Source organism: Anomaloglossus baeobatrachus, chromosome 3 (assembly GCF_048569485.1).
Source record: "Anomaloglossus baeobatrachus isolate aAnoBae1 chromosome 3, aAnoBae1.hap1, whole genome shotgun sequence".
NCBI classification, from domain to species: Eukaryota; Metazoa; Chordata; class Amphibia; order Anura; family Aromobatidae; genus Anomaloglossus; species Anomaloglossus baeobatrachus.
Window position 1 is genome coordinate 191616635 of NC_134355.1, and position 25506 is coordinate 191642140.

A 25506-nucleotide genomic window follows, 5' to 3' on the forward strand; every position below is an offset into this window, starting at 1 on the left:
TACACAGCCAAGATAAGCGCACGTCTGGGGGCTGCAGTCTGTAGCCGTACGCTTTATATGTGCTGGGTATCATAATATGAGGGGACCCTTCGACAAATTTATTTAGTTTTACACCACAATAGTGACCCTCAGACAGGGTCTGTGATTGCAAGCAGCCAGACACGCTGTCACTCAGGGTGGGGGCACTCTCTGACTGCAACCAATCACAAAGGCGAAGACTGATGGTAGGCGGGGAAAGCAGTGCATATCGATAAGCGATAAAGAGCGGTCAAGGAAGTAAAAAGAGGCCGGGAACCAGTTACAACCACGCAGGAGACGAAGTATAAGTGCGCTTGCTTTATTTTTTCTTCTCCATTTGCAGCATTTACTCTGCTGCATTGCAGACAGGTTCTACAAAATCTCAGGAATCCATCACCTTTGACTAGCTCTCAGCGCAGGGTAATGGATCATCAGTTGAGGGAGGGTGGGGGGTTAACCAGAGCCACTTTTATATTGCATAGATTATTTTGGTCCATAAAATGCACAATGTGATTTTTTTTCAATTAGAATATCAGCCACATGCACTGGTACACTGGTTATAATGAGTCTGTTGAAAGCACATGGAATTATACTCATCTGAATGAGCCCAATAATTAAAAAATGAACACAAATTAGAAAAAAAAAAATCTGCATTATATTTGTGGCTTTAAGAAGGACCTATCACTAGACATTAATATGTAGGTAAATATTTTTTTATATGCCGTTCTCCAAAACCTGCCATGGTTTTCCTTTTGCATTTGCAACTCTTCCTGACGTGGCCATCTCTTCTCTGTATAGAAGTTTAAAGGGAATATGTCAGCAGGTTTTTGCTATTTAATCTGAAAGTAGAATAATACAGAGCAAGAGAGAATGATTCCAATGATGTGTCATTTATAAGACTGTGTTGTAATATCAATGCAAAATGGTGTTTATCAGCAGGAGACTATCACTACATCTCACGTGCTGAGCAGTCAGGCTCTAATATAATCCTGCGCTCACCATTGAGTGACATCGATGGAGATCCATGTACCCTTGGCTTAAAGACTAAATTTATATGCATAGAAGAGGGGGACATCTCTACAGAATGGCACACCAGAAAAAAAGCCAGATTCAGGAGAACAGCGCCCTGTATACCAGGCAAAAAAAAAAAAAAATACATTTTTATAGCAAGTGATTGGTCCTCTACAAGGAAAAGTCTGACTAGTTCTGAAATTACACTTTATTGATGAAGGCTCTGTACAACAGTCTTAACCCAGGGTGTAAGAGGCATATGACTTACTGAATTTGGAACATCTTTTAGCTGCCGTGCACTAATGACTGAAATTAATGAATACATTTCTGTTGTAATTTATGAATAAATTCTGAGTATTTTGTAGTCCCATGCTGGGACAAACCCTACTAGAAACGTGCGAACCGTGGTGTAAATATGCCAAATTTCGAAATGGTTTAAAAAACACAAGATTTCCAGTGCAACGGGTTTGATGAAACATACCCAATAAGACTAGTATCATTATATTAAATTTTTAAGTGTGTTCCAAAGGCCGTGGACATGCACAGAAACAAATCTGACAAAATACAAAAAGACTGACATCCAAAATCTTCAAAGAAATAAAAGGTAAAAAAAAAAAAAAAAGTATCAGTCAAGGCATAGCAATGTTGTATTTAAAGCCATCTAGGAATATTGCTTGTAAATCCCAATGGTCCAATGAACAGACACACAGTTTTTATAATTCTATCATTGTGTGCCATGGCTGAATGAGTGTCAAGCCACTGCCAAGTTACAGTTTCCCGTTTGAATGACATATGGATCCAACCAACCAGAGAGATGTTAGAACATTAAATGCCACAAACAGACCGGAGAAGCATACAAAGTACCAAATTAGTGCTCATGCAACCATGCACACTTGAGGATGTCATTTTACTCTGGGAAAAAAATATGGTCTAAACCAGAAGAATTAGGAAAACATTGCTTACTATAGAATGCAACAAACCTGCACACATTCACGTCTACTTTGTGTATAAAAAAAAACCCTGTTATTGCAAAGTACTGTACTACATTTCTCCAAAAATAAGAAAGGGTCTTATGTTATTTTCTGCTCCAAAAGATGCGCTTAGGCTTATTTTCAGGGGATGTAATCTTTCCAAGAACAATAATCTACATTTATTCTTGAACAACAAAAAAAAAAAAAAAAAAAAAAAAACCACAACATTTATTCAAATATAATCATGTAGTCAGACTCTAGATCAGCATCTCTCCAAACCCTAATTGATGTACATTGTTTAGATTAAAAAAAATTTCAATAAATATTATTTTATCTAAATATTGTTATACAATTTGTGTTAATCTTGCTGATTCAGATGCACCATTTCTTATCTGATCTGCTATTCTCTTGGTGCAGAACCAATCCTAGAGTGGTGGGTACCTGTAGTATAAATTACCTGCTTAAATATATTATACTCTATGTACTGCTAAACTTACCTCCAAAATAAAGCAGACACCCTCTAAAAACTGCACTTACCAGACTACAAACAGTGACAGTGGGCAAATGAATGGGTTTTCACATACAAATCTGCATCATTGGCAGGTCCCCCTGTATTCTAAAGTGGTCGGCTCCCCTGGTGACTGGAAGCAGTATTACTCACGTGGAGCGATACTGGTATCCAATCTGTGTGTGGGGGCTGCAGTGAAATGCAGCTTGAACGGCGAAGGGACCTGACAGATTCAGATCTCAGTATGAAAGCCTATCTACCATTGGCACTTGCCAACATTAATTGTTTGGGGTCTACCAAGTGAGATTCTTTTGGGGGTATCTGCTTATGTTTTGGTGTATACTTTCTTTGATGAAGGCATCTGCCTACTTTGATGAGAATCCTGCAATATTCTTTACTTTTTTTTAGCTGCCTGCACACTTCCTTATTGAACCACAGCTAGGGTTTATTTTTTGGAGTAATATGAATAAGCATAACTTCTCTATGATTATGTATAAAGAAGTGAAAAATACAATTAGCCATATGAAAAATTGAAAATGTGACATTGGATGACTGCTAAGGATTATTTGAAAAAAAAAAAAAAGATTTTGCTAATGTATTGATCAATTATTTACTGCCCGATCACCACTTCAAGGTAATCTCTTATTTAATCGGGTCCCTAACCAAGTGTTACCTCTATGTGCTGTTAAAACCTGCTTGTGTATGGGAAGCCAGGGAGGAAATTAAATAAACATGGCTGAAGGGCGGGACTGGGTTCCCAGACAGAAAAAAAAACTGCATAACAAAAAAAGACTGCTGGAACACCATTGCAAATGTGATCAGTGTGCTAACTAAAAAAAAAACAAAAAAAACAATTTATATAAAGTGAAATTTAAATTTAAAGTGAATTACTTTATATAAAGTTGTGTATTTTTTGGCTAGCACTCTGTTCACATTTGCAATGGTGTTCCAGCAGTCTTTTTGATGATTTTTCAGGCTTTTTTTGAGTATGCCTTACTCCAAAAATAGAGCAAGGGCTTATTTTTGCAGAACCACTCCTATAATATGACACTGCACAAAAAAAAAATATTATATATACAGCTCTGGCAAAAATAAAGAGACCACTGCAAAATTGACAGTTTTTCTGATTTTTCTCTTTATAGGTATATTTTTTGAGTAAAATGTAAATTGCTCTTTTATTCTATAAACTACTGACAACATGTCTCCGAATTTCCAAGCAATACATTTTCTATTTATTTTCTGAAAATGAGAAATGGTCAAAATAAAAAAAAAATGTATTGCTTTCAGACCTCAAATAATGCAAAGAAAACAAGTTCACAATCATTTAGAAACAATACTAATGTTTTAACTCAGTAACAGTTCAGAAATCAATAATTTTGTGGGATTAACCATGATTTTTAATCCCACCTTTCATGCATCTTGGCATGTTTTCCACCAGTCTTTCACATTGCTTTTGGGTGACCTTATGCCACTCCTGGTCTAAAAATGTAAACAATTCTTTGTTTGATGGCTTGTGACTATCCATCTGCCTCTTAATTACATTCCAGAGGATTTAAATGGGGTTCAGGTCTGGAAATTGGGCTGGTCATGACAGGGTTTTTTTGATGTGGTGGTCCTTCATCCACACATTGATTGACCTTGCTGTGTGGCATGGCGCATTGTTCTGCTAGAATAACCAGTCCTCAGAGTTGGGGAACATTGCCTGAGCAGAAGGAAGCAACTGTTTTTCCAGGATAGCCTTGTATGCGGCTTGATTCATACGTCCTCCGCAAATATTAACCTGCCCAATTCCAGCCTCACTGAAGCATCACTGAAGCATCACCAGATCACCGATCCTCCACTAAAGCAGTGTGAAAGACTGGTGGAAAGCAGCCAAGACGCGTGAAAGCTGATTAAAAACCATGGTTATTCTACAAAAAATGTATTTCTGAACACTTCCTGAAATAAAACATTATTGGTTTTGTTGATTCTAAAGGATTATGAATTTGTTTTCTTTGCATTATTTGGAGGTCTGAAAAAAATGCATTTTTTGTTATTTTGACCATTTCTCATTTTCAGAAAATACTAAATGTATTGCTTGGACTTTCGAAGACATGTATTTTGTTAGCCACTTTTTCCAGTCTTGTTTCTCCTATATCAAGGGGTCCAAAAGGCAACAGGAGCAATGCTACATTTTAGAGTAGCTCATTTAAAAAAAAGGGAAGAAAAATGTAGTATGACAATACAATAACTAATTCATATGAATTAAAAATATCCAAGTGGAGAAGGTAATAGAACAATTATGTGAATCAAGGTGGTCGTCTTTTGACGCTTAGGCATAAAAGGTTCTATGTCAAAAAATAAAAGACTGATTCCGGTAGTGTATTTTTTGTTAGCGGACAGTCTGGTTTTCACAGTAAAAAAAAAGCTTCCACTGGAGATTACTGTACATTTTAGTATTTGAATAGAAGTTGTAGAAGAATTTGTAGAAGTATTCTTATAAAAAGAAAAATCAATAAAGCTATACTGTGGAGTACCTGAGGCCAGGAAGTACAAAGTTCTGTATGCGTAGCATTTGACAAATTCTATTAGTCAAGTGAACCCATAACCTGCAGAATAGGGAACTAAAGGATCAGAGGAGAGGAGTTTAATCCAAACGCAGGAAGTGGGTACGGCCCAACTTAAGACGTGTGTTGGTTTGGCAGCAGAGATGAGAGTCTGGGAACCAAAGAACAGCAAAATAGTATGAGGCCATAAATCAAATAAAATGGGACTGATAAGAGAACAGTGGAAAATGTCTAGTCGTAATGTTGATGGCATCACCCCAAGATCAGTTAAGTTTCTAAATTGGGCCAGGGAGGTATGGCTTAGGCAAAAAAAATAGCAAGAACATTGAAAACTTCTGCATTGTTCACCAGCAGTTGTATTGGTTACCAAAACTGTACACCTGTTATAACCATTAGATGCTGAACCATTAATTGATTGTATACTAGAGGTTAAAAAGTGTGAATTCCACTCCAATGCATGTTCCATGATTGCATTCTAGCCTTCTCACATTACACACAGAAAAGTAAACATCCTCTGAAAATTCTTGATGTCGGAAGACCTCATATAAACATTTACAATACAAGAGGTATAATAAAAAGGGGGAAAGAAAATCTGTCTCTGCAACAAGAGTTTTTCCTAACCTGTTTTTTTTTCCAACCAGCTTCTGTTATGTACTATCCAATATAATTATAGGTATAATTCATAACTTGAAATGAAGAGTCTCCTTGTATCCAAATGATTTATATACAGTAGTCTCAAAGTCTCATGTCCTGTATATACAGCAGTCTCAGTATCCCATGTGATGTAAATACAGTAGTCCCAGTATCTCATGTGATGCATATACAGCAGTCTTGGTGTCTCCTAAGTGACATATATAAAGCAACCTCAGTGTTATCTGATGTGATGTATATACAGCACTGTCTCAGTTTCAAATGCGAATTTAACAGTTGTGTGTACATGTGGCGCCCTGGACTAACCAGGTCGTCACAGGTACTACAACACGACACCCCCACCCCAAGACAGGCACATCAGTCAGACACAAAATCCTTGTTGCCTCCCTCCAGGGGCTGATGTCGACACCAGGTGGGGTGGAGCCAGGTGGTTGGCCCCACCCACTGAGGAGTTCACAGTCCTGGAGGCGGGAGAAGGAAGTCAGTTCAGATCAGTTAGGGAAGTGAAAAGGGAGAAGGAGTGAAGGAGTAGTGGAGGAGCAAACTGACAGTGTCCGGGTACGTGGCCCGGGCACTTAGAGCAAGGTTGGCAGATGGTGGTGGCCGTCTGCAGGAGAGGCAGATCAACGTGGAACCGTAGGACCGGGGACGGGCGGTGGCCCGCCGGTACCGAACCGGGGAGCGAAGTGAAGCCAGCACAAACCGGCAGGGCCTGAGGACCCCGACCAGGCTTGGAGTCGCCGTTAATAAGGTCAAATCCGTCAGTGACCGGAACCCCAGGGGTTTCCTAACAGCCAAGACCCGATTGAAGGCAACCGTCCAACCAACAAAAGGAAATACAGCTACCGCCACAGCTAGAGTTCCAAGGGCCAGAGCCTGCGGGCAAAAGGGCTCCTCCGGCACATACACACGCTGGGGAGCGGGTTACCGGTGGGAAGCCATCGGGACCGAACATCCACAAAAGGTGCAGGGAAAGGCAGCCACCACCAACCGTCCGGGAGAAGTCACAGCAGCCGGCTGCGGGACCCGTCCATTAAGCCATTTGGTTTACCAGAGACTTTGCGTACATTTGTGGCTGAGTGAGTACAACCGTGCCTTCCGGCACCGCGCTGCGCAGTCCCCGCGACCCTGCACCTTGCAAGCCCTGCCTCCCCGTCACCTCACCGGGCCCCGGGACCACCAACCCCTACCCACGGAGGGGGGAAACAACATCCCAGCTGCTCCCTACCATCGCTCCCGGGATCCCCGTCAATAGCAGCGGTGGTGCCCAACCTCACCACAACCCATGGGTGGCGTCACGGACCAAATCCCCAAACCAAACTACCCCCTTTCAATCACGGGCGAGGAGCGCCGCTCGAGCCACCGAGCAGCAGCGCCGGACCCGAGCGTGGTGAGGGCAGTGCCCCGCCGCCCGCGACATACACTTTTTTTTTTCTCAAGAACATTCTTTCTGCAGAATTTCTTGAGAAAAAGAATGGAGCATGTCAATTCTTTTCTGCAGGTACCTGCGTTTTTTTGCTATAGATAGTGGTAAAAAAAACGCAGGGATCAAACTGCGGAAAAAAACGCATCAAAAACAAATGTGTTTTTCGGTGCGTTATTTGAACGCAAGCGTGCTAATCTTTCAGACTCAAGAAATCTCTTGAGAAAAATCCTTTTTCTAGTGCGCACAGGGCCTTAGTGATCAATACTGCAGACCTCCCACCGCTTGAGTTCTATACATATGAGAAGTGCTGAATTTATCACTGAGGAGACATACATTGAAATATGCATCTATGTTCAGACCAACTTTCTGCTAGTTCTTTTCAAAATTTACCATCGCAAAGTCAACTGCACTCCAGAAGTGACTAACGCAAACGCAAACACAATGAAGCAATTGCGAGTACCAGCATAATCAATACTACCTATCGTCACACTGCTCACCAAAGAGCAGCAGTTCCAGCCCTGACATCAAGGATATATGTGTAATATTTACAGCAGAAATTTCTGCACCAAAAATGTGCGTCTTGGAAGGAAAAATGCTGTGTACAATACATGCGTTTGAGGAGTTTCTTGATGTGTTTTTTCCCTATTCAAATGAGTGGGTGAAGAAACTGAATGGTCACTTTTTATTATAATTATTGGAAGGCGCAATGGACGAAACCCAGCAATTCAGATTTTTTTTTTTTTTTAAATCTCATTCACTGCTTGGTAAAAGTGATAAGACAGCTTTATATCATCAGTAGGATTACACAGGTATCACATTTATGGGCTTTTTTTGTTCTGCCTCCTTCACACAAACTATTTTATAGGAAATAAAAATGATTTTGCATTGCTATATTCTGCCAGTTGTAAGCTTTATTTATTTTTCCATCTGACGGAGCTATATTTTTGTGGTATAAGATTACCTTTTCAGGAATACCATACCATGCAAGCTTTTCGATTTTATTTTTCTGTTTTCACTGAAGGGGTTAACTAGTGTGACAGATTTATAGATTGGGTTGTTACAGAAGCGGCAATAGCAAAAATGTGTACTTTTTTGCTTGCTTTGCATAAATATTTGTATTCATTGCATCATATCTTTTTTGTTCTTTATTTTGTTTTGTGGGGGAGTTTCAAATTTATTTACAATTTTTAAAAACTTTTTATTACTTAGTCCCTCTATGAGACTAACTTTTATTAGTCTGATTGCTGCTGTAATGTATTTCAATGTACACATATTGCAATACATCACACCTGTCAAGCGTGACACTGGCAGAATGCTCCTGCCATGGCCTAACAGACCACAGTAGCTGACCACTCAGGTGGTCATTATTTCCCTTCCTGCTGTCATGGCAACCATAGGGCCTTCCGTGACCGCGTTACTGAGGTCACGATCGGGTGAGACTCTGTCAAGCTTCTAAATGCTGCAATTGCTCTTGATCGCGGCATTTAAAAGGGTTAGGAAGTGCAGGTACCGGTACTGGCTGTGACAGCTGGAGCTTGGCTATTACTTCAGCAGAGTTCCCAGCGGCGCTCACAGCTCCTGTGCCCGCACAATTATTAGGACCTATTGGTATCTCCATTTTTGGGAATGCACTGCAATATAGGACGTACTAGAATGTCCAAAGTCGGGAAGGGGTTCTATATTGATCCAGATATAGGAGATAGTTTACTTGATAATTTGGTTCAGCCAGCGAATCAGGTTAGAAATATATATATGGCTCTTGCAGGGGAGAAAAATAAAATACAAAAATTAAAAAAAAAAAAAAAAAAAAAAGGTTCCCCGCCTCTGATATTACTAGACATTATCTTTATCATATAGTACTTTCAGGGTGAAAGTTGGCAGAATATATATATTTATTGCAGTATGTAGTCAGCAAGTTGGAAAAAAAAAAAAAAACAGTTGGCCATTCATTTCCCACATTTGGGATATACAAGTAAATTGATAAACGTACTTCTATTATGAACATTTCTAATGTACACTAAGGTTTTATCACACAAGGAAATATCATGCTTAGCACATTACATAGGTCAGCCTTCTTGGACAGACAGAACGTCCTCAGTGTGTCTGTATAACAGTAAGCTTTAGTTTGTAAATATAGCAAGGCAGCCAATATTACTCCTGCAGCCTCCTTACAGAGGCTTGCCCACGTGGGACGACATGCAGCTTAGGTTAGTTGATTTTTATCTGCATCTCTCTACTTTATTTGCTAAGATTTGTTCTGTCCTTTCCTATGGCGTATCCATCCTTTGTATCCCGTAGTAAAGCTACTCGCTCACAGAGCTTCTGACTAGATGTTTTCCTGGCATAACAGGAGGCAATCTTTGTCCTTCAATCACCACATATTGTTCACTAAAAAGTAACCTTAGGCGATAAAGAAAGAACACTTTAAGTAGTAACAAGCGGCGCAGGAATCCTTGAAGATTGTTTTGCAACATAGATGTTACGTGACTATACAACTTACGAGAACACCATCTAAACGCAGTTTTGCTTTCTGTACTTATGCACTGTTAACGCCACAGCATTTTTTTATACATTAAACTACACCCCATGTAATATATATTTTTTTAATAAATATTGCTACCTTTTTTTCCAGTTTCCATCTGCAGAGCTGCAATTTTCATTTTATATCTCTGAATAAACGACAACCCCTTCCAGCCATTGGAGGTGTATGGCAGAAGTGTGACTAACAAAGCTGGAGTTGTGGTATGTGCCAACCATGTTCCTGCATGCCGCAACAGCCCATATCAGGGACACATTTATAAGATTGTCTCAGGACAGGAACTTTAACATTGACGGTATTTAATTTATTATTATTGCATCCAATTGTGAAATGTTTAGTCCAAGATCTATTAATTCAAATGCAGTTTGTTGATGGGAACACCCCTTTCAATAGATAGCAGTAATCTCTGGTCGCTAAAGTTAGAGCAAAATGCTGGCTATAAATTACATACTCTGGCTACAGACCATTACATCTCCTGAGTATAGTGCAGGTTCAGTTCCTGAGCTCGCACCATGCACTGTTACCTTTAATGCACTATTATGTCCCATTTTGGTATGGGTTTACAAGCTTTAAAGAGGATAAAGAAATTAAGTTATAGTAATATATTTGTTTATTCCTGTAATTCCTGCGTTCCTAATATACAGCTATTAAGTGGTAAGTGAGCATTCTATTCCATGTTGCTGTGCGTAAAATTATGTTGATTAGTGATGAGCAAGCTGGATAGACCAACGAGCAGTTGGATAGACCATTGGCTTCTTCTATTATACCCAAGTATAATGAAAGCCAATGGAATATCCAATTGCTAGGATGATTTAGGAAAGGCTGCACTTGCAGGGGGTTGAACCCGATGGCCCTTGAGGTCCCTTCCAACTCTACCATTCTATGATTTTTTTTTAAGTATAATGGAAGCCAATGGGGAACTCTTCCGGAAAAATACTCGAGTTCCCAATTGACTTAAATTATATTCAGGTACTCAAGTTGTGCCCATCCGAGCATCTAAATGCTTGCGAGCACCTGAGCATGAAAGTGCCTGCGAATCACTAATGTCGATACTCCAACCTAAATCCCCCCATTTTTGCTCTCCATTGTCAAAGCAATGAGCACATGACACAGGCTGCCTAGAGTTGGAGGTGCAGAATCAGTTATGATAGTAGATAATTAATTTTCTATTATATTATGTAGTGCCTGATCTACACAGTTGATTAGATGTTACAAAAGCATAAATTAGGTTTCTTATTGGTTAAATTTAAATGGAGAGTTTTCTTGTAAAGCATGCTCATATCACACACCTACAAAAATTATGGAAGTTGATGGGAGAGGTTTAATACCTTGGATGAAATCATTAAATGTGACAGTTCTTTACCTCAGCTGTGCGCTGCCCTATATAAAACGTCAAGAAGCAGATGGTTCTTTTCAAGCGTACTTAGGCCATTCTTGGAAGGACAACTAATAGATTAATACAAAATCAAACACAAGCATTACAAGAGCAAATCCTCGGTCTTCATTTGTTATTTCAAATCTAGACAATTTTTGTTTTGGCCAGCAACTTCATAAATAATGAGGGATCATGGCACAGACTCAGTCTCTGAATGCCTCTTCCAGCCGATACAACATGCACAAGACGCTCCTTTTAATTTTCATATCACAAAGATGTCTTCAGCTGTACTATCATTATCAAAAATATTAGGAGGCAATAGGTATTGATTTTAACCTTTACACTACACCAACAGTCAACTTTGTATAGAACTATTTGTTGTCTTAGTGCTTGGTCCTATCAAATTGAATGGAATAAAACTGTAATGTTTTACATTACACCTTGGCTACTTTGGTATGGACCTGTGCCTTGCAAACAATAAGGGGGCACTGAGCTCATGAGAGCTCCATGGCTTAAAGAGATTATAGGATGGGATACTGAGAAACAAAAACCCACTAATCTAATAATGATGGCCTATGAAGTCCATTAATTTAGAAGAGATCAGGAAACCCCTTTTAACTCCTTCACAACATCCGCCGCAAAAGTCAGAAGTGGGTGCATGGAGGAGGCTGAAGGGTTGAGCTCACATCATACTCAGCAGGTGATGGTTGTGTGTTACTACCAGGACCTGCCTCTAACAATAGCGGTTGGAGCTCCCCCTGTGATTGACAGTGTTATTTAACAGGTTAACAAACAGTAGAGAGCGCTAGTCTAAGTGCCAGTCGGTGAGCCCGTGATGTGGACATAGGACGCCGATGGGTTGCTATGACAGCAGGGTGTCTGCTGAAGACCTGAATGCCTGTCATCATAGCTTTCCTTTGAAACGCTGCCTGTGACCGTGCTTCAAAAGAGACTATGATTTTCACTATATGCAGCAATGCTGCTGCATTACTGTATATAGCACAAGTGATCAGATGATCACAGCTTCAAGTTTTCTAATGGGACTATTAGGAACAGTGAAAGGTAAAGAGAAGAAAAAAAAAAAAAAAAAAAAAACACAAAACATCTATTATGTAGACTGAACACATACGTATGGACTTTGAGAATGAGACAATTTTCCTACACAACAAATTAGAAGTTTTGACAACTAAGGGGGTTGATAAAATAATGATAAAGTGGAGCAGATTGTTACCAACATTGCATGCACTGTTCATTGCTAGGTCACTGTCATGTGATGGTGTGGACCCCTCAAAGATCTTGTGAGAATAATTCTGGGTGAACATTACTTTAAGAACATTTCTTGTGGTCTGTCTTCTCATCAGGAGTTATCAGCATGTTTTATAAAATGCCTCTCAGCCTAATAGCACTTAATATATGTGAGGTGTATGAGAAATTATTTTTGTCATATCCTCACAGCACACTACATTATCAGAAGATCTAAGAGCAATTAAGGTATTCTCGCCGAAGACATTTCCCTATAGACCACTCTCAAATCAAAACAATCTCTTACTCAATGCCAACATATAACTGCAGGTCACAAGTGCAGAAATTGTGTAGCTACTTCATAAAAGGTCACTTATAAAAGAAAAAAGTAGATTTTAATAAAAAAATAAAAAAAAACCACACTAGTTACAACTCATTACAGGGCATTTATCAATAGTTACATTGCCCTATATAGGACAGCATAAAGTACTGACAAGACCCTAGTACCAGAACTAGGACATACAGTAGTTTTCATACAATCACCATTTATTAGCTTAAGTGGAGAAATGTTTGGCGTACTCTCAAAGTAAGGGTTCATGCACATTAGCGCATAGCATTCCATGATTTTGTCAGGCGAGAGAATGGATGCTATATGCTAATGACAGTTTAAACTCGGCTACTCAGATTCTCTCACATGTGAGAATCTGATAACATGTGCGGAGAAGAGGGAGACAATTTTTCCATCTTCTCCATTGTCTGTCTCGGCATATACCGTACTGCACTCCGATGTAGATTTGATGTGCAGTCTAAATAACTCAACACAGCCATTAATGTCTAAACTGTTGGAAACAAAAGTGAGTACATGCCTAAGTGAAAATGGCCAAATTATGCCCAAAGTGTCAATATTTTGTGAGGCCACAATTATTTTCAAGCACTGTCTTCGCTCTTTTGAGCATGGAGTTCACTAGAGCTTCACAGGAGTTACTGGAATCCTTTTCCACTCCTCCATGTTGACATCAGAGAGCTGGTGGACGTTAGAGACCTTGTACTCCTCCTCCTTCCATTTGAGGATGCCCCAGAGATGCTCAATAGTGTTTAGGTCTGGAGAAATGCTTGGCCATTCCAGCACCTTTACCCTCAGTTTTGTTTAGCAAGGCAGTGGTTACCTTGAAGGTGTGCTTGGGGTTGTTATGTAGAGGCCTGTTTTGAATGGAACGAGTCTTGTTAAACTGCTGTATGGCCTTGGCCACAGCTGAGTTTCAGGGTGTTGGCAATCTTCTTATAGCCCGGGCCACCTTTATGTAGAGCAATTTTTTTTTTGTAAAGATCCTCAGAATTTTGTCATGAGGAGCCACGTTTAACTTCCAGTGACCAGTAAGACTGTTTAAGTGATGAAACCAAATTTAAAACACATCTGGTACCCACTCACATCTGAGCCTTTGTAACACTAATGAGGCACAAGACACTTGAGAAGGGGGGGGGGGAATAGCTAATTGATTACAATTTGGCCATTTTGGAGAGATATTCAAAAATTCAATGCATTTTTTAATGCATTTTTAGTGCTGTTGTGTCAGAAAACTGCAAGCAAATGCTTATGCCAGCAAAATCAATGAGAAATCTTAAGTGTAGTGCACAGGTTGAGTTTTTTCCTTACAGAGTTGGTACAAAAAAAAATTTGCAGCCTTTCAATTCTTTCTACGTTTTGCCAGCATTTTTCACTATTGAGAGCAATGAAAAACGTATGCAAATATAAAAAAAAAATAAAATAAAAAAAAAAAAAAAAAGCATACAAAATGAGGCAGTGGAGAAATTTCTGCAACTAATTACTCAACATGCGCACATAAACCTGGCAAAGTTTGGTATTGCGCAATTGTGCTGAGCTGGAATATAATGATGCCAGGTCATTTTTACCATACATGCACCATAAAAACAAAAAAAAAAAAAATGTAAAAAAAAAACCAGCGAGATTAGACTTTTCTCCCTACAACTTCACCTCAATTGGAATTTCTTTTCCCTATTTCTACTAAAATGAATGGTGAAATAAAAGGCCTTAGAAAAAAAAAAACAAAAAACATTGTTTATGCATTTTTCCCCCCATTCGAGTAAATTAAAAAAAAAAAAAAAAAAAAACACACACAACACACCAGAAAGAACCAACAATCTGAAGATTTAACAACACTTTGATGCTTCAAATATGAAAAAGGAAAAAAGCAGCCTGTGCAATAGATTACAGAAATCTTTCACTTTACTAGTTCTGAAAACAACTGGGTTTTTTTTCATCCATGAAAAAGAAACAGCGAAAACGCAGTATGTGAACAACGGAGGCAGATACAGTTGAAAGCAATGATGAAAAGGACGAAGTCTGCTGACACTCCCTCCATTATCCCACTTTCTGCGCTTTGACGTCTTTGGACAGCGGGGTGCGAGATTGTCACTACTGCGCGGCTGCTGATATGCAGAGTTGCAGAACAAACGCCACTGCAGAGACCGGAGCAGTGGGGAAAAGAGAAGATGACAACATTTTTTGAGGACTATGGAGTGCATTTTAATATATGGAGCACTCTGTGGAGTGCTTTATAATATGTGGAGGACTCTGGGGCATGCATTACAATATATGGAGGACTATGGGGCGTGCATTATAATATATGGAGGACTATGGCGGTGCATTATACTATATGGAGGACTGAGTGTGCATTATACTATTTTATACTACTTAGAAGACTATGGAGGTGCACTATAATATATGGAGGATTATGGGGTGCAGTATACTATAAGGAGGACTATGAGGCCATTATACTATATAGTTTACTATGGGGGAGCATTACAAGGGGCTGCTGCTAAGTCTTTAGCTTTTTGATTTTTTTTTGTTTCTATGGTAATGAATGTTACATCACAAGAGAGCCTTGTGTGTCTAATATAGGTTTTCAAAATTTGGTGTTGTTGCTTATAGCAACAGTGTTATACGCACACGCGAAAACAAAATGGCGGCGTCTAATGCGATATTCACAGCACCTTAGAGCAGATGAGTAATAAAATTTTTGTTTTTTCAAGGAAACTCCACAAAGAATATTCATGGTGATATGTCGCAGACATTGGGGGATCAATTCCCTTCATATTTCACAGTTAAGAACTAGTTTGCCAAATTTAAAACGAGCCACTTCAAACACCAATGAGGAGGATCGTCCTGGACAACAGAGAGCGGTTGTTGTTCCGGAGACCGACCATGCTGTGCACAACCTCATACTGGAGAATCCACGAATTTCAGCTAAAACAATAGCAGACATCATGGAGATTTCCCATGAACGTGTTTGTGTCATTATCCATGAACAGTTGGACATGAGGAAGCTATCTGCAAAGTGGGTCCCCAAATGTTTGACAGATCAGACAAGCACGTGAGTGAAAACTTTCTGGTCCATTTGTCAGCGTTTCTGGACTGATAGGAACTTCCTGGATCGACTGGTCACAATGGATGAGACCTGGATTTATTTGTATGACCCTGACAACAAGGAGCAGTCAAAAGAGTGGAGGCACAGTGGTTCTCCTCGTCCAAAGAAGTTCAGGGTGCAAAAATCAGCCAATAAAGTGATGGCATCTGTGTTCTGGGATAAGGAGGGCATGCTGCTAGTGGACTACCTTCAAAAGGGTTACACCATCAACGCAAGGTATAACATTGAACATTTGGACCAATTGAAGGCAGCTCTGAAGGCCGAAAGGTGCGGCAAGCTGTCCAAAGGAATCTTGTTCCTAAAAGACAATGCCTCCGCTCACACAAGCAACCACAGCAAAACTGGCAGAGCTGGGCTTCCAGCTGGTTGACCACCCAACTTGTTCACCAGATCTAGCTCCCTCCGACTATCATTTGTTTCCAAACCTCAAGAAAGACCTCAAAAGGTACCAAATTTCACACCATTTCTGATGCCATGGCTGCTACGGATGCCTGGTTTGAGGCACAACCGAAACCCTTCTTTTTGCTAGGCTTACATAACTTGGAATACCGATTTAAGAAGTGTGTTGACATCAGTGGAGAGTGTGTTGAATAAATGTAAAAGTTTCATCATCCGCTCTCATTTCTTTCCGGGTAAAGCCAAAGACTTGGCAGCAGTCCCTCATATACTATATGGAAGGCAATGTAGGGCCAATTATACCATATAGAGGACTATGGGGTGCATTATTATGGAAGGCAATGTGGGACCCATTATACTATATGGAGGATTATGGGGAGGGGGTGCATAAAACTATATGAATGACGATGTGGGGGCCAATTATACTATATGGAAGGTTATTTGATGGCCATTATAATATTTGGAGGGCTATGTGGAGGCCATTATATTATTTAGTGGGCTATGTGGGGGCCACTATAATATTTATAGGGCTATGAGGGAGCTTTTATACTTTATGGATGGCTATTTCAGGGCTGTGTTGGAGGCTATTATACAGTGTGAAGGGGTGTGGGGGCCATTATACTGCATGGAGGGTTGTGTGTATGGGGCAAGTAACAGTTGGGGGATCATACCTTGTCGGGTAGTTGAAGGGGAAGAATACAGCAGGGTCATTATACTGTGCGTGTGGAGGAATTCACCATCATACTTTATGGTTGCAAAAAAAGTGGAATCTAGGGGCTTCAATAGGATCCAATATTAGGGAAAATTGCATTGCAAGGGCTGGAAAGCTGAAAGACATTCTTATGCAACGCAGCTGAATCTATTTTTTTTTATTGGGGTGGAGGGGGGGGGGGGGCTCAATTCCAACTTCTGCTATGGGGCCCCATGAATTTTATGTATGCACCTGTTTCAGCAGTCAACATTTTTCTTTTTGGGTAGATGGAGGTTTCTGCACTGTTTTGGGGGGAGGGGGGGGGGGGATTCCACATTACCGTGTTTCTCCAAAAATAAAAAAATAAGACCTCCCCCAAAAATAAGCCCTAGCAGGGATTTTCAGCATTTTCGGAGAAAGGCTTAAATATAAGCCCTCCCCCGAAAATAAGCCCTAGTCGCGGATCAATAATGAAGTGTCCGTGCAGCTAAAAAAGATACAGATACTGCAGGACACTTCATTATAGACAGCGGCACCCGGCAATTACACTCACCCGACACTGAGCGGCAGGACCTGCAGTGATCACACACCCGCACACATCAGCTCACACACACACACACACACACAAATCAGATCTCACACACACCAGATCTCACACAGTCAGATCGCACACAATCAGATCGCACACACAAACATCGGATCACACGCAAACATCAAATCACACACACACAAATCAGATCTCACACACACCAGATCTCACACAGTCAGATCGCACACAATCAGATCGCACACACAAACATCGGATCACACGCAAACATCAAATCACACACAAACATCGGATCGCACACACATCGGATCGCATACACACTCACCTCATCCAGAGACACCAATCTCTTCTCGCCGGGAGAATCCTGAGAGGCAGTGCGGTGCAGCGAGACGAACAGGACCTGCGACCGGACACGTGACTTGCTCTCATTCCCTGCTGCCGTAAGTGCTGGATGTGATGTGATGTGTGTGATCTGCTGTGTGCCTGCGATCGGCTGTGTGTGCCTGCGATCGGCTGTGTGTGCCTGCGATCGGCGGTGTGTGCCTGCGATCGGCGGTGTGTGCCTGCGATCGGCGGTGTGTGCCTGCGATCGGCTGTGTGTGCCTGCGATCGGCTGTGTGTGCCTGCGATCGGCTGTGTGTGCCTGCGATCGGCTGTGTGTGCCTGCGATCGGCTGTGTGTGCCTGCGATCGGCTGTGTGTGCCTGCGATCGGCTGTGTGTGCCTGCGATCGGCTGTGTGTGCCTGCGATCGGCTGTGTGTGCCTGCGATCGGCTGTGTGTGCCTGCGATCGGCTGTGTGTGCCTGCGATCGGCTGTGTGTGCCTGCGATCGGCTGTGTGTGCCTGCGATCGGCTGTGTGTGCCTGCGATCGGCTGTGTGTGCCTGCGATCGGCTGTGTGTGCCTGCGATCGGCTGTGTGTGCCTGCGATCGGCTGTGTGTGCCTGCGATCGGCTGTGTGTGCCTGCGATCGGCTGTGTGTGCCTGCGATCGGCTGTGTGTGCCTGCGATCGGCTGTGTGTGCCTGCGATCGGCTGTGTGTGCCTGCGATCGGCTGTGTGTGCCTGCGATCGGCTGTGTGTGCCTGCGATCGGCTGTGTGTGCCTGCGATCGGCTGTGTGTGCCTGCGATCGGCTGTGTGTGCCTGCGATCGGCTGTGTGTGCCTGCGATCGGCTGTGTGTGCCTGCGATCGGCTGTGTGTGATCTGCTGTGTATATCTGCGATCTGCTGTGTGTGTCAGCTAGCAGCAGGGGAGGACGGCGTGCAGCACCGACCGGAGATCACAGGGAGGACCTGGGAGCCACGCAGACGTCCTGGTCTGGTGAGTAAGAGTCTCCTGGGAAGTGGGGGTCTGCTTTTGTGTTTCTCCAAGAATAAGACCTCCTCCAAAAATAAGCCCTAGTGCCTTTTCGGGGGGCAAAAAAAATATAAGAGTGTCTTATTTTTGGAAAAACACTGTACTATGCAGCATATAATTTTTCTTTTTAATGTCACAAATTGCACTTTATATTTTCAAATTAAATAACATTTTAACCTAAAGGGGTTGTCTAGTTTTTAACTCAAAGTCTGCAGTCTCTTTAAATGATTAAAGATTTGTGAATCCTCATATCGCTCTCATTGCATAGTGCACACTGTCAGGATTCTCCACTGCTGTGAGCTTGCATGCACGTGACCGCAAGTATGCAATTTGCATGCATGTGTTCATGTGACGTCTAGACGTGTCTGCCCACGCTCAATCCACTTAACATTGAGCGAGGCCAGACACGTCTAGTTGGAATGTGGCTGGAAGTATGAAAAGTAGGTAGAGAAGTCTTGTATACACAGAGATATGAAAGGAGAAGAAATACTTTAAAATTCAAAGAACTGTTTCAGTGTACCCGGCACAGTCACCATTGCTTTGTTCAGGTGTTTACTTCTGAACACAGCATTGAACTGTCTTTGTAAGCACAACCATACAGCAAGTTAATGAAACATTCCATAAGGTAACACTTAGGAATAATGAAAGAGAGCAGTAATAGCCACAATAATAATAAAAACTACAGCAACAATAATACATAGGATAAACTACTCCCGAGTGGGTATAACCAGACTGTTTGGATACTGTATCAAATGGCTCCACTGGCAAATAAACTACCAGGCTGAAGGTCGAGAGATTTTTTATAGCGTCTGTCAGAAAAATAAAAAACACCTTAACTGCACATTGAGGGGATCATTCTCTACATCACTAGAGCTGTTATTGAACAAAATCACCCTACAGGTGACTAAATTATCTACCAATTTAGGAGCTTTTTGTGTATTTGAGTGATTTACCTGGAGTTTTGCTACTAATTGTAGACTATCAAGTATGCTAAAGGGAACACACACCACATGGTGAACTATCCTGTAAAAAAAAAAAAAATTGTTTTGCTTTCTTCTTAAAAATTCCACAATCAAGGTTAAGCTAGTTTGCTTTACTAGCAAACTAATGAGAGGCGATCCCTTGTTCTTTTTTTGAATTTACAAGTTCTAGTGTAATCTAATATTATAGCATTTCAAATTGTTGTAAATGACATTGATTTTACAAACCGCAACAGAGAAAATCTCAATGCAACTCAACAAAATCTACTGCCCATGACTAGGTAGAGGTCCGCCATTTCCAAACTTCTCGGACTGATAATATTAAATGTGTGAAAGTGGCCGAAGTACGGACTCAGATGTCTGGACCAGTAAAAGGCATACACTATATGCCTATGAGGCCAAGGCTATACTCCATCTCTGCTACATGTCCTAGTGATGTCTATTTTTCGCTCAGACAGCACACGGACCTATAAAAAGTCATACACACATCAGTTTTAAAAATGGGTTTGTGGTTCTGTTCTTTGAGACTTAAGGCTACTTTACACGCTGCGATATCGGTCCAGATATCGCTAGCGTGGGTACCCGCCCCCATCTGTTGTGCGACACGGGCAAATCGCTGCCCGTGCCGCACAACATCGCGCAGACCCGTCACACATACTTACCTGCCCGGCGACGTCGCTGTGACCGGCGAACCGCCTCCTTTCTAAGGGGGCGGTCCGTGCGGCATCACAGAGACGTCACTGAGCAGCCGCCCAATAGAAGCGGAGGGGCGGAGATGAGTGGCTGGAACATCCCGCCCACCTCCTTCCTTCCTCATAGCGGCCGGGAGGCAGGTAAGGAGAGGTTCCTCGTTCCTGCGGCGTCACACATAGCGATGTGTGCTGCCGTAGGAGCGACGAACTACATAGTTACTGCTGCAGTAACGATAATCGAGACTGGACCCCCATGTCACCGATGAGTGATTTTGCACGTTTTTGCAACGATGCAAAATCGCTCATCGGTGTCACACGCAGCAACATCGCTAATGCGGCCGGATGTGCGTCACAAATTCCGTGACCCCAACAACTCCGCATTAGCGATGTCGCAGCGTGTAAAGCCCCCTTTAGTCGAAACTAATCCACAGAAACTGATGAGAATTTGACATGCTCTACTAAACGTATATAGGAATCTGTGAAAAACAAATGAAACAAGGAAAAACAGACTGTTTCATTAGATTTTAACTGATGCATTGTTAACCCCTTTACCCCGGGCGACTTTCCGTTGGGGGGGGGGGTTGCGCCCCTTCTTCCGAGAGCCATAACTTTCTTATTTTTCTGTCAATATTTCCATATGAGGGCTTATTTTTTTGCGGGATGAGTTGTACTTTTGAATGAAACCTTTCAATTTTACCATATAGTGTACTAGAAAACGGGAAAAAAAAAATATGTGTGGTGAAATTGCAAAAAAACTGCAACTGCACGATAGTTTTTGGGATATTTTTTCGCAGTGTTCACTATATGGTAAAATTGGTAAAATTGATATGTCTCTATGATGCCTTAGGTCGGTACGAGTTTGCAGATACCAAACATGTATACTTTTAATTTTATCTAAGGGGTTAATAATAAAAAAATAAAATTCGGAAGTTTGTCCAAAAAAAGGGTAGCACTTTTTGCTTTTTTCGGGATCTGGGGATCAGTGATGGCTTATTTTGTGTGTCTTGAGCTTAAGTTTTTAAATTATGCCATTTTTTGTGCAGATGCTACATTTTGATCGCCTGTTATTGCAGTTTACAAACATTTTTGCTGAGACCAAAAACCATAATATTGGAGTTTTGATTTTTTTTCTCGCCACACCATGTACCAAATCAGATTAACTGATTTTATAATTTGATAGATCGGGCATTTCTGAACGCGGCGATACCAAATGTGTATATTTTATTTAACGGTTTAATTTTCAATGGGCGAATGGGGGGTGAAATTTAAAATTATTCTTTTTTTTCATACTTTTAAAAACTTTTTTTTACATTTTTTATTTATTTTTAGTCCCTCTAGGGGGACTTTATCACTGTGCAGTCTGATCGCGTGTTCATTTCTGCTGATCAGAGCTGAACAGAAATGCAGCGTTTCTGTTAGAGCCGACGCGATGTCAGCTCGCATAGGAAATAACTCATGATAGTGACAGGAGTCATGACATGACCTGTCACTACCATCGGCTCCCTGTGATCGCTTCACGGGGCCTCCAATGGGGGCGGCGAATGGCGCGATCTCTGCTGTAGCCATTTAAATTGCGCTGCCACATTTTGACAGAGCAATCTAAGTGGCAAGCAGGCATGGGTAGATCGTGAATCCACCAGTGCCTGTTAGCCCCACATATCTGCTGTTCAAATCAGCAGATCAGGTGCAGGGATCACCACAGCAGACGGCGGCGATTACCCCAACATGACCAAGGACATACCCATACGTTCTTGGTCATCAAGGTGGTTGAGAGCCAATGGATACATCTAAAAAAAAAATAAAATAAATAAATTTGAAGCAACTAGGATGTCGCCTAAAAAAGAAATTGGTCAGTTTCTCTTGGATGGTAACACTGACGTGTACTTGAATCTAGCCTTAGGCAGGGAAATTGACTTATTTCTCTGATGTTATCCAAATGGCACCAGTTACTTTCTCACATCGATGTTCAGTCATGCTGAATGCACATGGGCATCATAAATGATCAAGATCCGCCGCTGGCAGCTTTCTTTGAAATTGTTGACCAACGACATTCATTGTGTGTTTGATGGGAAAAGAGTTTGGAAATGGTGTAGAACAGGGGTCACAAAACTTTCTGACCTTCAGAGCCATATTCAACTCTGAAAGAGGGTCACGAGCAACATTCAGCTGGGAGAAAGATTGTGAGCCAAATCTACCTCCTGACCCCAGCACAGTAGTGACACTCAGAGCCCCCAATACCAGTATAATGACAGCCAAAGTTTTTCCACAGTAATTGCACCAAGGCACTTTACCAAGATCCAGGGGTTCCTACCTTAGCCTCATTCAGATCTGCTTTTCTACTCACAAAAGTCACCACCTGGAAACCACCTCTTCATAGACGTTTGCAAACCTGGTGCTTCTGCACCAAGGTGGAAGACAGCCGCAAGCCACAAATCACGGGTCCGAGAGCCACATGTGGCTCATGAGTTACAGGTTTGGGACCTCTGCTGTAGGACATGGTAACATGTTTGGACTACGCAGGCTGCTCACATTATCACTGGTTCCTCAATTGATCAATTCTGTACTGTAAGTGAAATTTTAACTCACATTCCAAGCCTAAGGTGTTAAACTGTTTCTACACAAGCCAGCAGTAGGCATTTTCATGACACATGACTTTGAGCTCCTGAGTGTGGCAAGTCTTCAGGCAAATGTGCGTTTCTCAGGTTTTGTGAGGTGTAACCCGTCTCTAGCGAGGAGACCATCGTAGTGGCAATTCACTCCACGGTCAAAAAAAACCCCAAAACAAATCATTGCCCTCCTCATGAACTGGGATGGATGAGAAAACTACCCTCACATCCAGTTCCTACACCAAATTTTCAAAGTCTTTGTAGATAGTTGGTAGGTCATTTTTTGCGGTGTCATTTGTGCCTACATCTATCAGTAGGAATCGGTAGTTATCCTTTCAACTGAGGATTGGTATCCTGTTAGTCATATCATTGATTTTTGCTCCTGGAAGGCAGAATGCTTCTCGTGTGGATATGTCCGGACTACAGACAGCCGCCTCCACTTAGCCCATAACTACCACACTTCTTTTCTTCCTAAGATCACTTTATCATCGCTCCCGAGTGTTTCTGGGTGACTTGGTTTCTTCTTTTGCTGAAATGGTCTCGTCTTGCGTTGTGCCATTTTCGTCATTCATTACACCCAACATATTTGTAAGAGCAGGAAATGGAGTTCTATAATTTTGTGTATGCATTTATACGTCAGGTGGACTTTTGAAACATTGATTAATAATTATTTCAAATTTTTGGGTTGCCATTAATTTTCACCTTTTTTTGAAACAATTATATTGAGTCATACATAGATCTTAACTGGGAGCTATTGAAAATATTGATAATATAGCCAAGTAACGAAGACTGTAAAGAGCAAAGTAAAAAAAAAGAAAAAAAAAAAAACACATATACTAATTACCCCACTATTAGGCCTGTTTCAGATGTCATTGATTCTGGTACGTATTTGCTAGTTTTTATACGTACCAGAATCACGGGCATACGCAGACCCATAATATTCAATGGGTCTGCGCACACATCCATGAGACCGTGTCTCCGTGTGGCGTATACGCGTGTCGGTGATTGCCGCACGGAGACAAGTCTGTTTTTTTTTTTCTGACATCACTGATGTACCACGGACCACACTATGGTGTGGTCAGTGAAACACATACCAGAAAAAAAAACAACAAAAAACATACATTGGAAATAAAAAGCATTTTCAACTCACCTTCTCCAGAGACGCTCTGTGCAGCCTCTGCGCTCTGCAGCTTCCTGGCAGACTCATTATGGCATGCATATTCATGAATGCAGCCAGAGCCGACATGGAAGTAGCTGCAGAGGTGAGAGACAGCGGCGGCCGGATGCAGCAGAGCTGGAGACTTGAGCACCACGGACAGCAGAAACATGACAGGTGGGTATACATCCATGATCACGGATAGCACATGGACAACCCACGTGAGCCGTGAATCAGAACACGGAGGGACATATCCATTTTTTTACAAGTCAGTGAAAAACTAATGTTTCACTGACGTGTGAAACAGGCCTTTCATAAATAAAAAAAAATATATAAAAACTATGCTGTTTTCAAGAGAAAAGAATATCAAGTTTTCCATATGAATAAAAAAAAAAACAAAAAAAAAAAAAAACCCACTAGCAAGATCAGTATGGGCCGAGCCAAGTGATAGGCCTCCAGGATTTTTATGAATTAGGAAAAAAAAAAAAAAAAAAAAATGACAGCTACTCCTTTTAAAAAGCCCTTTAGAAAACTCTAGCCTGAACTTAATACACGACATTTTTGCAAAACTTTGTGTACATAACCTGCCAAACTAAGAGTAAATTACTTTCTTTGGCTACAATCCAGTGTCTTAAAGTTGAAAAGTTGCCCGCTAAGTCCAAAATATCCTCTTTCCAGGGTGAAGTAATGCTATGCAGGATACAAGCCAAAAGCCTCTCTTTACAGACCACTTTCATTTACCAGGATTGAATTAGACCATATTTACATAGCTGTTTCTTAAGGGTCTTAAAGATATAAATGTGCTTATTTAAGAACAGTAAAGTGGGAAAACTAGACAACAATAATGTCAAGGTAATAAACAAAAAATATCAAAAAGATGTTAAAGAAGCTATTAGGGATTGTATTTCTACTAGTTCAGCTAGATTGTTTTTTTCTGGAACCTTTTTTCAATAACTACATACAGATTTTGTGTGTGTATACATATTTTTATGCTACATTTATTTAAGCGTCAGGAGGAAATTTATTTTTTGGAGATTGGATATAACAATTATGCACTATTGTACCTTCAGGAAATTTGTTTGGAATGACATTTTTTTGTTGTCATTTTAATTTGTTATATTTTTACGCATGAAAAGAAAAAAACAGAAGTATAAATTTAGCATTTACAGCGCTGGAAAAAAAAAAATCATGGCAGTGTCCATGTCCACAAAAAAAGAAAAAAAATCACTATAATAATTAGCCATTCATGTTTTCCCTGCAGAGTATTAGCAATTATAACTATGGTGTGGGCTAGCCAATTATATTAGCACTGCGAGAAGGGCCAGCAGCCAACCACTGTGCCAGGTCA

The 25506-nt window shown here is 41.2% G+C and overlaps 1 protein-coding gene across 8 annotated transcripts in view; it reads right to left on the reverse strand.

Annotated features, from left to right (window-relative positions):
- The window catches only part of ARID1B (AT-rich interaction domain 1B), a 572492-nt gene that overhangs the window by 479256 nt on the left and 67730 nt on the right, over window positions 1-25506 (reverse strand). The window lies entirely within an intron of this gene.